Source organism: Natator depressus, chromosome 12 (genome assembly GCF_965152275.1).
Source record: "Natator depressus isolate rNatDep1 chromosome 12, rNatDep2.hap1, whole genome shotgun sequence".
Classification (NCBI taxonomy): Eukaryota; Metazoa; Chordata; order Testudines; family Cheloniidae; genus Natator; species Natator depressus.
Window position 1 is genome coordinate 24,638,829 of NC_134245.1, and position 12,337 is coordinate 24,651,165.

General features: G+C 41.2%; 1 protein-coding gene across 2 annotated transcripts in view; it reads left to right on the forward strand.

The window, feature by feature from the left end:
- Positions 1-1,171: 1,171 nt before the first annotated feature.
- The window catches only part of CHST8 (carbohydrate sulfotransferase 8), a 262,922-nt gene continuing 251,756 nt past the window's right edge, over positions 1,172-12,337 (forward strand). For both annotated transcript variants that reach the window (XM_074968745.1, XM_074968747.1), the window contains exons 1-2: positions 1,172-1,320; positions 1,659-1,803. The gene's annotated coding sequence lies outside the window, so the exon portion shown is untranslated. The remainder of the gene's footprint in view (positions 1,321-1,658; positions 1,804-12,337) is intronic.

Below are 12,337 nucleotides of genomic sequence, written 5' to 3' on the forward strand. Positions count from 1 at the left end.
GCCTATTTGCAAAAGTTCCAATGGTCACAATCATGTCCCCTTGGATATTGCCACTCTCTCCACATCTCTGGAGCACATCTCTGTAGAGCCACTCTGCTGCAAGGCCAACCTGATATAAAGGTTTGCCCTGGGTTTCCTCCATTCTACGCACTGAGGAGAGGGCCAGGAGAGCAGAATGCCATCTAGCTGATCCAGTGCTCTCGGGGTATTGTTTCGTCTGACTGTTCCTGATTAGGATTTTATCCAGGCGGCCACACATTATTAGGCCAAACAACTGGAACGTATGCCACAGAGAGCATTCCTGTGTAGTATTTCCGCATAGAATTTCTGATTGTTTATTCTGCAGTGGAGCTGTGCAGGAAAGGATCAGAAAAGTAGCATCTGCCAGTAGAGAGTGCAAGAGCTACCTTCTATGCATTATACACCTAACATTCTAGCTTCCAGACAAAGCTCCTTGGTTCACACGCACAGGTCATAACACATCTAGTTCTGTAGTATTGTTCAAGATCTACATCACTTCAGTTTTCTTCCAGTTACTTCTAGCACTTACCCCCTTTGGATTATTACTCACAATCAGAACCTTTTGGAGGGCAAACTTGGGCCATGCCTCTTCTTAACAGCCCAAGATTGAATTTCTGGACTAAAGTACAAACATATCCGTGTATTTCTGGACTAAAGTACAAATATATATATATATATATAAATAAAAAGATTCTCTCCTGCGCCCTAAAAAGGAATTTTTCTCTCCTGGAGATCTAAGGAATCTTGTAGCTGGTTGGGATTTCCTTTTTCTGCAACTTTCCCTTTAGGATTTGAAATGTCTTAGTCAAATATTCAGAATGATCAGGGTTATTATGCAGCTTAGTGGCAAACAATAGGTGTATATATGTTTTTAAAACAAACTCCCCTGTTTTGATCAAAATTAATTTCCCCTGCAGACAATGCATAATTCAGCAGCTTTCTGGTGTGTGTGTGGGGGGAAAGGGGGGACGAAGGGGGATGCATGTAAAACTTTAAAGGGAAATACCACCCTAGAAATGTGAAGGCATTGAAATGTCTCCACATGTACTTTCATCCTTCGGAAATTGAGAGTGATTAGATACTTAGAAAAAAATAAATAACCGTGCCTCCACATTCATTTCCCAGCCTGAAACAAACCAGCACCTGCTCCCCCTTACCCCAGGGAGCTCTGACTTTACTTCATTAGATTTGCATTAATAAGCGCGAGCAAGCCCCCTTGCTCAGACAAATCGCAGCGCGCTGAGCCCAGTGGAGCCGCCGTGACAGCCTCCCCCCACCGCCCCCGCCTCTGGCCAAGAGGCAAGTGACAAAGAAGGGGTCTGTTCCCCAGCTCCCGGGGCTGGGGACGCCGGCTCCGCGCCGTGGCAGAGCAGGGCAAGGGGCTGGCAGGCTGCCTCCCGTGTTGCCATGGCGGAGGAGGAGGCGGCGGCGGAGAGGCGAGGGGAAAGGGAGCCGGCTCTCAGCTCAGCCCTTCAGAGCCCGCGCTGCCCAGCCTTGCCGGGAGGCAGGAGCATCACTTCCCTGGGAGCCTCCCCGGCCAGGCAGCGAGCCCGGCGCGGCGGCAGGAGGCGGCGGGGCGCGGGGGGAGGCAGCCGCCTGCAAGCTCCGGGCTGACTGTCCCACTTTTCTCCTCCCAGCCCAGCTCCCTGCGTCCTGCCGGCGGGGAGGCGCAGAAGTGCCCAGACTGAGCGGCGGGAGCCCAGCGGCGCGGCGCGGAGCCCCCCGGCCGGAGGATGCGCTGAGCCGCCCGCAGAGGAGGGGGCGCTGCTCCCGCGTGGCCAGGTCAGTGCGCGCAGGTCCGCCCCCAGCGCGGCCCCGGGGAGAGGTCGCCGCCGGGCGGGCGAGCGCGCGCGGAGCAGCCCCCGGGGTCCCGCCGCGCCGGCGCGCCCCGACTTCGGGAAAGTCCTGCTCGCGAGCGGCGCGGGGAAACTTTCCCGGGACTTCGGGGCAGCGCGGCTGGGGCGGCGCCTGGGGGAGCCCGCGTGGGGCAGGACGCCCACGGGCGCGGCCCCGGCACCTGGCGCTGGCCTGGGCCTCAGGGACTCGCGGCGGGGCGGGGGCAATTTGCAAACAAACAAACGAACAAACTTGGGACCCGCTCTGGGCAGCAGTTTTAACCCCACCCCCACAGGGAGAGCGGCTTTGAAAAGCAGGAGACTCGGGCTGACACCTGCTCCTCAAACTACCAGACTATTAAGGAAAAAAAAAACCACCCTGTTGTCTGCTGGGGGGGCGGGGAATGTCTAGGAGCCAACTCCTGCCCCGTGTGCTCAGGACCTGAGCCTGAAGTTACTGAGAGTTTTGATTAACTGCAAGACTTCGGCCCCAAACTTCCCTTGACCCCCAACTCCCGTGGAAATGGTTCTTCGATTAGTCAGTCCATCGGGTGACCCAGTGGTTTGGCGCGGTTTGATTTCTGTTCTCACTGTAATTGCATTTTAGTAATGCAGCTTCTTGCATATGTGCATCAATTTTTTTCCCCGGGAGAACAATGTAAGGATTTTTAGCAGGCAAATGTAGTTCACGTTGCTCTGCAGCTGGGAGATTTGTGGGCTTGAGAATCCCTAAACCCTCATTGGCATGGCAGACCATAACAGCTCCGAATGAGCTGCTCTAGCCGGTCAAAAAAGTAGCCTGGGACAACTCCCGAATACATACTGATGGGGTAACGCACAGTTCCACTAATGCCTTGCCTCTGTCTGTGCAGGGTAGTGCACATTTCAAAAGATGCTCATAAATCCTTACACTATACACCAGAAATGCAAGGGGTTAATACATGCTTTAAACTACGTTTCAAATAAATGAACGGGTCTTTCACAAGATATATGTTTCTTCTTTAAAAATATTTCTATACAAAGTCCCTTGATTATACATTGGTAAAATAAAAAAATCACAATAGGTTGCAATTCTATTCCTACTTCTAACTCACCCTTTCTCTTCAGGGCTCAAACTATAAACATGCTAAGGGGAGCTAACTCACTCTCTAATTTTCTCATTTTATAAATAGAATTACATTCATTTAAGCAGCAAAATTATTTTCTTCTAGAGCATAATCTATATTAATCTTGATTTTTGTCTAATTCAGATTAGACCACTCAGACTGTACAGTACTGTACCATGCCACTTCAGCCATTTAAAACTTGACTAAACAAAGCAGTGGAAAATATAGTGGACAATGTTGTATTGGCAGGTGAAGGAGCTAAATGTCTATCAGCCATTTTCCATCTCTATTGTCTAGGATCCTTTGATATCAGAAGTGAAATAACTAGACGTAAAAAAGCAAGGTTGTAGCCTCAAGTCCAATTTTTAGGCTTCTGGGGGTTTAGGAAGCCCATGAAGTCACTTTAATGTAGCTTTCTTCCTATAACTAGTCTATCTTCAGATGGAAATGTGTACAGTTTAACTTTAATCTGTTTATAAAAAACAGATGCACATTATTTGTGTCAAAAGGGTACCATGATGTATTTTGTTTCAAGATTTAAACATTACAGCTTTAAAGGTTTCAGAGTGGTAGCCGTGTTAGTCTGTATCAGCAAAAACAACGAGGAGTACTTGTGGCACCTTAGAGGCTAAAACCCACAAAGCATCTGATGAAGTGGGTTTTAGCCCACGAAAGCTTATGCCCAAATAAATTTGTTAGTCTCTAACGTGCCACAAGTACACCTTGTTGTTTTTACAATTTTGAAGAACTCTGGCCACAGACATTGCCAGTTAGGAAGTTGAATAGTAAACGTTAATGGTCTCATATAAGGAATTCTCACAAATTAGAAATGTAGTCTAATTTATTATTAATTATCACCGGATAAAAAAGCCATCCCTTGTTTATCCTGAAAAGATTTCATTTTGTCAGATGACTGGCATCTCATAAATTCCTTTCATGTTCACGGGATTTGCTTTTTTCCAGGCGTAGGCCACGGAAGCTCCTAGGGTTGGGGATAACAGTTAAGCTCCTCTTTAGAATTCATGAGCTTCCAAATTAAACTTTTGCTGACACCTGCTACCTAGCCCAGTTGAACACAAAGACAGCGGTCACCAGGGTTATTGGAGTTCTGAGCAAAGTAAATAATAAAAAAAAATATTAAGTACCCAGGCTAGATTACACCACCATATGGAGGAGCACTGTGAAAATGTAGCTTCTGGAGACCTAATCTAAGTTTGCTTCTAATGAAGCAAACTTTCAACAGCAATTACATGTAACAATTCAACCCATATTGTAGACTGCTACAGAGATTGATAATCAATAATAACTCAATATACATGGCAGAATCAAATGTAGAAAAAAATAAGTGAAAGTGAACTGGACCCCTCCCACCCACTCTTGAAACATCCTTGTTTATATGGTGTGAAGTATATTTTCTGAGCACTAGTTTCAAGCACCAAAAAAATTTAGGAAGTGTCATAACAGAAGGTCAAGACTTAATTATTTGTTGGAGACATCAATGAGCATGTGTTGATGATTTATTTATATATCACCAGAGCTGTAAAATAAAACAGTGAATTCTGATCTTCTTTTGCTACTTACTGAAAAGGGATATGAAAGGTGGAAGTTGCAACTGATTGATCTTTGGAATCTGTGAAAGTTTTATAGGGGTTACATATGGTTGAAGATTTTGATATGCCTTTTAAATCTTGTAACCAAAATGTCTGTTGGGAAACTTCATGCATATTTGCTGCATTTGTGATGAACATTTACAGATTATGGAATATCAGGAGAATTTGGCTTTTTAACATTTATTCAAATCTTTATGTTTATGAAAGCTAAGAACTACTTTTTGCTTTATGCTATTTGAAAAGTGTGTCTATTAGGCATGTTTGAGTATCTTCCAAAATCACTTTTAAAAAACTAAAATTGAATTTTCCTGCTTGAAAAATTTCTATGTACTCCATGCACTGCTCCTGGCTCACAATTAATGCCAAAAATCAATTGGCTAATATGCTTTTTATGTTTCTGCTGATCACAGACAGGATGGGAGTGTAAAAGCTTTTATTGCTATCTGGTGATTAGTACATAGTAGTGGTAAGTAAATAGCTTATAATAAGATGGCTTCAATACTTCAGAGTTTAATGCATTGTATATAGTAAGGGGCGTGGGTTGCCTTACAACAGCATAAGGACCCAATCCTACTCCCACAGACATCCAAAGGAATTTTACCAGTTCCTTCAGTGGGAGCAGGAATGGGTTAGATGACTGGAAGGAAAGTAGTACTGAAGATCCACCTTAGATAATCCTGAATATTTTCTTTCTGGTTTATGATGATGGGTTAAATTCAGAGGTGAAAGTAAGCCAGTAAGGTCCAGTATGGCGTACCGGCAAGAGACGGTACACCGTGCCAGACCGGACTGGCTTCCCAAGGCTGGCAATTTAAAGGGCCCGGGGCTCCCTGCAGCGGCCGGAGCCCTGGGCCCTTTAAAGCGCCGCCCGCACCCCGCTGCCGGAGCCCCGGGGTAGCGGCGGCCGGAGCTCCGAGGGTGATTTAAAGAGCCTGGGTATTTAAAGGCCCCGCCTTTTCCGGTTGATGCCACGCCCCCTGCTCGGGACTCCAGCATACTGATAAGTCCTTTAACTTACTTTCACCCCTGGTTAAATTACAGCACGAAACTCAGAGTTGCTCACTCTCCTGTCTGTAGAAATGCTCCTGATCTTATCTATTTAGTTGATTGTACTTCAAACAGGACATGATGAACCTAAATGAGGTAGAGTCTGAAATTAGCAAGAAAACAGAACACCATAGGAGCAGAGAGGTGAGAAGGAAAGTTAAAGTAAAAATGGGTAGAGAGAGAGAGAGATGCTCAAACTATGTTAAATTTAACTCCCCTCCTAATATCAATCATTAAAATAACTGGATGTACCCTGTAAGGGTACTGTGCTAAGGGTCAAGAGTGTTCAGGCCAAATTCTAGTCCCAGTAATATTAATAGCCTAATTCCACTTTGGCATGTGCAGCCAATAAACTCTACTATACTCCATTACACTATTCTTACTGATCTTAAAAATAAGACCATTTATCATTGTTTTTTGGTGACAGAAATAATGAAATAAGGGTTTACTAGATTTGTTGGAGGCTGTGAATTACACAGGGTGGATGAACAATATGGATAACAGTATGGATGAACAAGACATCTCATCAATGAGCAATTAACATATTAAGAAGCTGTAAACATCTGTGGCACTTTAACCAAACCACTGAACCTATCGGAATTTAGGGCCCAATCCTAAGTAGGAGTTCCTCTTGTGGAGTTCCCACAGGATATTGTTTATAATATGTGAAAAACAAAAGATTAATACGACTGATTATAGATGAGATCAATACTGCCAGAATATTTAGTGTATATATAGGGTATACAAAATTTATTATTATGATTATTTTGTATTTAGTTTTACCACCAGTTTAAAATATAATCAGTAGAGGGTACATACATTGTGAAATATGCTTTTCTATTTTTCACACCATTGTGGCAAGTGCTGGGAGAAATATATTCAGATGGTAAATGCAAAGTAATTAGGTTTGGAAGCATTAGATATTTATCAGTAAATGTTGGTAAACATTGATTTCACCATACACACACAAAGATGAAAAATAATTCCATTACAAATAGTCAAAATTTACAGAGAGGCAAAGTAAGAAAAATGGTGTTGATTATTTATTAGAGTTTGATTTAAGAACATCTACTTGATATATTTTGACATGTGACCTTGACAACTTGTGTTCTAATGGTTTAATACTTTGATTTTTGATTCTCAACATCTACTATCATTAAATAATTATTGTCTGACCCCTCCATGATTTCCCACAAAAGTGAACCTTTAAATTGATAAAAATTGTTGGGGAAATCCTTAAAAATAAACATTGATATTATCTGTCAATTATAAAAAATAAAAATTATATTGTATCCAGCCTAAATATGTGACCAAATTTGCTTTAACTGAAGCTCACGTCAAAGCTTCCACTGGAGCAGGAGTGAGCCCAATGTGCACACTGAGCTAAAGTAAAAGAGCAAAAGCTAAAGCACAGTGTGTGCAAATCCAGCCAAAACTGGCTTTCAAGTCATTTTTCATTAGTCACAAAAGATAAGTGACTATGGAATCACACCTTTCAAGTGAACATTGAGGACAGAAGAGAAATAAAGTTTACCTGTAGGAAACAAACCACAGATTTTTCTAATTAACAATGATGTTTAACTAGGGTACAATCCAAACCACAGAGGAAGGTGACAGATTTCACAAATTAGTCATGGCAAAAATGGTGTATTTCACAGCTCCAAGTGAACTCATGTTAAAGGATGAAACAGCAGAAAGTGATTAACAGAGTCCTAACTGATAGAAATCATAAACATGTGAACCTACATCATCAGACAGGAGCTGATATTTCTCTCTGAATTCAGATGAGCCAAAGAAACAACATTGTTTCTACCTACTTTTTTCCTTAATTCTCACAGGGCCTTTGGTGAGGTTGGTCACAAGTGCATTCCTTGAACATGCAGCACCCACACAGACATCACTGGAAGTTTTGAGAGAAGGTAGAAAAATAGGCAGTCTGATTTTCAACCAAAACTCATTTTGCAGGAACAGACGAGGAGGCTGGGCCTCATTGCAACTGCAAATATACGTATTAGTACTATTGAAACCCAGATCCACAGCTTCAGCTGAGCAGCATGTAGCACAACAAGGAAGGTGGTGCAAAGTGTCATCAAAGCCACCTTTCCACTTCCTCGATCATGGGCTGATTGTACATCAATCTGGTCCCCAGCATAAATCCACCAAAGCACAAGGGAGAATAAGACAGCTTGGAGGGGATGGTATCAGAGGTGCCCCACTGACACTATTCCACCAGGAGATCCCCTTACCCTGAGGTGAGCCTTCTGGGGCTAGCTGTATTGGTTTTAGAGCCACTTTGTATTGGTGGGAGAGCTCACAAAGCTGCTCCAATAATCCATCCCATAATTATAAGCAACCATTAAACAGCCTATTCAGATATGTTCCCTCCAAAACACATGCAATTTCCACTGCTCGAGGGGAGAGGGCTCTAGTTCATGAACCTCTGTATTCTGTGCTCGTACAGAATGCCACTGGCAGGGCACTTGGGTAGCTGTTATAGCTCATTTTAGGCAAAAGGTTCAGTCATTTGGTGAAGTTACATTATTCATCATTTGCATTTCTATCTAGATTAAGATAAATGTAAAACTATGCAGAAAAATGTCAGCATTTTGTCTTATTTATTTTGCTTCAGGTTGCACAGCTCCGGTCCATAGCTCTGGGTGTTGTCAAGAATGAAAATTCATAATTAAAAATCAATATAGCAAAATACAACCAACCAAGTTCACTGAAACCAACCAGGAACATAAAACATGGAATAATCCCTTCTCTTCCCAGATGAACCTCATTCAGACACCACCCATTGACACCAACTTCAACCTACCCCTGATAGAAAGCCCAAGAGAAATGTTGACTTTACAGTATGCCGGGAGGGTTAACAAAGCCAGTCTCTGGCAGACCACACCGGAACAGGAATAAGTTCCAAAGCCGTGAACCCTTCACAGAGCATTCTCTGCTGCCATATTATTAATCTTGTATTAATTGAGGGAGTTTGAGCTTTATTGCCTCTGGTAATCACAGCTGTATTAATATCACACAGAAAGAGGCGCAATCTCTTAGGCAGCCAGAATCAAAACCATTTACAACATTATGGCTCAAAGCCAGTTCCTTACATTCCACCTGGAAGCGATTATGTACCCAGAGTAGACTACCAAGCACCAGCATTCCAGCATGTTCAGTACGTGCTCTCTACACAATGCCTCGCTGAAAGAGTATCTATCTATGCAGGGACCTGCTCACTTGTAATGTCGGGCTCTGTGAACTCAGAGAGAAAGAGACTTTAAAACTGTACGTACAGAGAAGAAACAAATTAAAACAGAATTGATTATTATTGAATGAGGATGGGGAAAAACAACAACATTTGAAAAGAATTAGCATTTCAAAAGCAAAGATTGGAAAGGTCTGCAGTCTCATGATAGACAATTTGAAAAGTTTATCAAACTTCAAAAACCAGCCGAAGCCCTTTTCTCCAAAATTGATTTGAAAAGTTGGCAGACTTAAGAAACCTTTCAGAAACATTTTGCAGATCAATGCTAATTTGATGCATAGGAGCTCAGCATTGTGCCAATTTACTGTCAAACTGATATTAACTAGGCACTTTTCTTAGAATGTTTATAGCCAAATGTCTATTAAATATGCAAACTCGACAATTACACCACATCCCTTAAAATACTTCATTTAAAATGTATTTCAAAACCTCCAGAAATGGCCTTTCACTCTTAATCACAAAGAACCGTGCTTACTATAAGGTCCAAATCCTTGTTCTGGGAGAAAGGGATAGAGGATGCTCTTGGGATTAAGACACAAGGCTGTTAGCCAGGAGAGATGCTTTCAGTTTCCAATGCTGCCAAAAGACCTCCATGATCTTGGTTAAGTCTCTTAGGGCTCAATCTTCTAATTCTTGTTCACACAACAACCAACCTCATGGAAGTAAGTTAATCTAAGAAAATGAGACTACTTGAGATAGTTGTAATGATTCATATGAGTAGGGGTTGCAGGATCAAGTACTTAAGCTTTCTGAGCACAATTTTCAAACTTGGCTGCCTGTGGTTAGACACCTAAATCTGCATTTAAGTACCTAAATAAAAATACCTGTTTTTCAGCATTCATTGACTTCAGTGTGAGCTGTGGATGGGCCAGATCCACCACAATCAGACTACTTTTGATCCTGCTGTTACTTACACGTGAAGATCTTTATGTATGTTAGTAGTTTCATTTTGTTTAATGTGCCTGTTCACGCACATAAAGTTACCCACATATGAGTTTGCAGGATCAGGGTCATAGTTAGGTGCCTAATGTTAGGCATCCAAATTTGAAAATTTGAGCCAATGTGTCTTAGTTTTGGTATCTTTAAAATGGTGATAATATTATTCACTAAACTTGGTTAAACTAAATTCAGTAATTTTTTTTTACTGTTTAGATCTTCTGATGGAAGATATATACAAATGCAAATCACCATCTTTTACTATATTATTTACTTATAGTTTTTCACACAGCCAGCCTTAGACCTACCATGCAGTATGTGAGCTGCATTAGCAAAATAATAATTTTAGAAACCCAAAATATACCAGTAAAAGAAAATTAAACCAGTGCATAAAATGGAGCTGTCCATGAAGTCAAAGTGACACTTGCATTTATTTCATTTGGCAAGAAAATAAAGAGCTTTGGTCTCTGAAACTTTGGATAACTTATTTCTCAGGAGTCACAAAATTCATTTAGAAAACAATAATAATCCATAAACAATGGATGAAATTGCAAAGTAGAGTCCGGGCTAATAAAACATATTAGACTCTAGGTACATAAAGGTTAGTACACCATGAATCTGATCTTTGTGTTGCAATTTAGAATGTAATTATTTCTTTCATTTAGTCCCCCTCCCCCCCCCCCAAAAAGACCATATAACAGAACTTTAAATTGTTAGGTAGTGAAAATGTTTTTACGATTTTTCAAATTAGATTGATTGACGATTCCATTCCAGTCTGCAGTGATTGAAACTTACTTACTTCAGCAGGTTATCAAGTGACCACAAGTATATTTAGATTACTCCACATAAAGCACTTATGTCTGTCACTCCAGACTGCAGGTGCTCATCCCATCCAACACAGGTTTCAACATCCAGCAGAACTAGGCACAAATTCATTCCTGTGCCATGGGAATGTTCTCTTCCAGATTTGTCAAAAAGCAATACTTAAATCACACTTATAGGAAAAAATCTCCTACAACAGCAGCTGATCTGCAACCCCAACCATTTAATTGTCTATGTTAACAACAGTGATTCTGATATACACCACCACAGAATTAAGATTGTCTGATATTAATTTCCATATTCACAAAATGCGTGTGGACAGTACTTTAGATGATCAGTTATAATTTACAAGAAAAGTGGTCCACACCTACTTATTAGTTACAGATGTAAGTGCAATATGATTCAACTATTGTCCAATAAACTATTCATCTCTTCTGTCTCCTTTCTACCCTCCCCAAATTCACCTGCATTTATTCAGTTGCTTTCCCTCACCTTTTTTCCTTGCCAAAATGGCAGGATGGCAGCTGTCTCAGCACTTGATGCCAATGCTGTTCTTTTGCAGGCAGGGGGTAAGGACTTTCGAGCTGACTCTTTTCCCCACAGTGACTGACAATATTTTCTCATGTCTTTAAATATGGGTCTGTGAATTAATGGAACAGTCTGTCAGGTCTGCCTGCAGGCAGAGCTTTTACAAAAAAAAGAAACATGGATTGGTGTGGATTGTTTTAGTTATTTATTTGGTTAAGAAAGAATTAAGAAAAGGGCAGGCATCCTTAAGTATAATATAATTTTCCTATCCATTGAAGTAACCATTATTTTCCCCATAAAACAGATTAAAATTTCACAAGTTTTTATTTTATATTTTGTCTTTATTGTTATTATTTAAATTGTGGTCGCTCTTATGGGCCCCAATCAGGGATCAGAGTCCCATTTTAGTAGGCTCTGTACACCCACACAAAATTACAGCCCTTGCCTCAAAGAGCTTACATTCCAATTACATCCTATTGTATGGAAGTACGGCACCTAGAACAATCCTGACTGTGGCCTATATGCACTATTGTCATACAAATAAAACATAATCACATTATTCACACTGTTTTAATTATCTTAGTAATAACCTGTGCAGCGATTTTTACTTAGAAATAGATGTGTCACGTTGTTGTTCAACCTTTGATTTACGTTGGGAGAAATCTGAGCTTAAGCTAATGTCAAGAGTTTATTTGAAGTCTCTGTTATAATATCAGCATGTTGCTAGCACAGAGATTCGTCTAGTTTTCATAAATATTTTATGGGGCTATATCATCATCCTCATCATCATTTTAGGCTGGTTGACAAGGCTGTCCTCTCCCCCTATGTGTGATTGCAATCCGTTTCAGAGTTGTCTTGGAAAGTCAATTGATGATATTTCAATCAAAATGTTCTTAAAATAAATTCCATTCAAATTCTGTCTGAAAGGGGGTTAAGGTTTCATCCTGCTGCTTAGAGAATGATATGCTAAATGTAGCTTCCCATGGGCTTGGCTGCAGTCCAATGCTTTGTAATTTATAGTTCTCCTTCCTGATTCTGGATGTGACCTTGGAACCTTAACTCTGGGTAGATTTCTTAAGTTCATGCATTGGGCTTATTCTTTGTAAAACTGCCATCATGGAATCCTCTACCGATTCTCTGGCTTGCAAATAATAATAAAAGGACATTTCC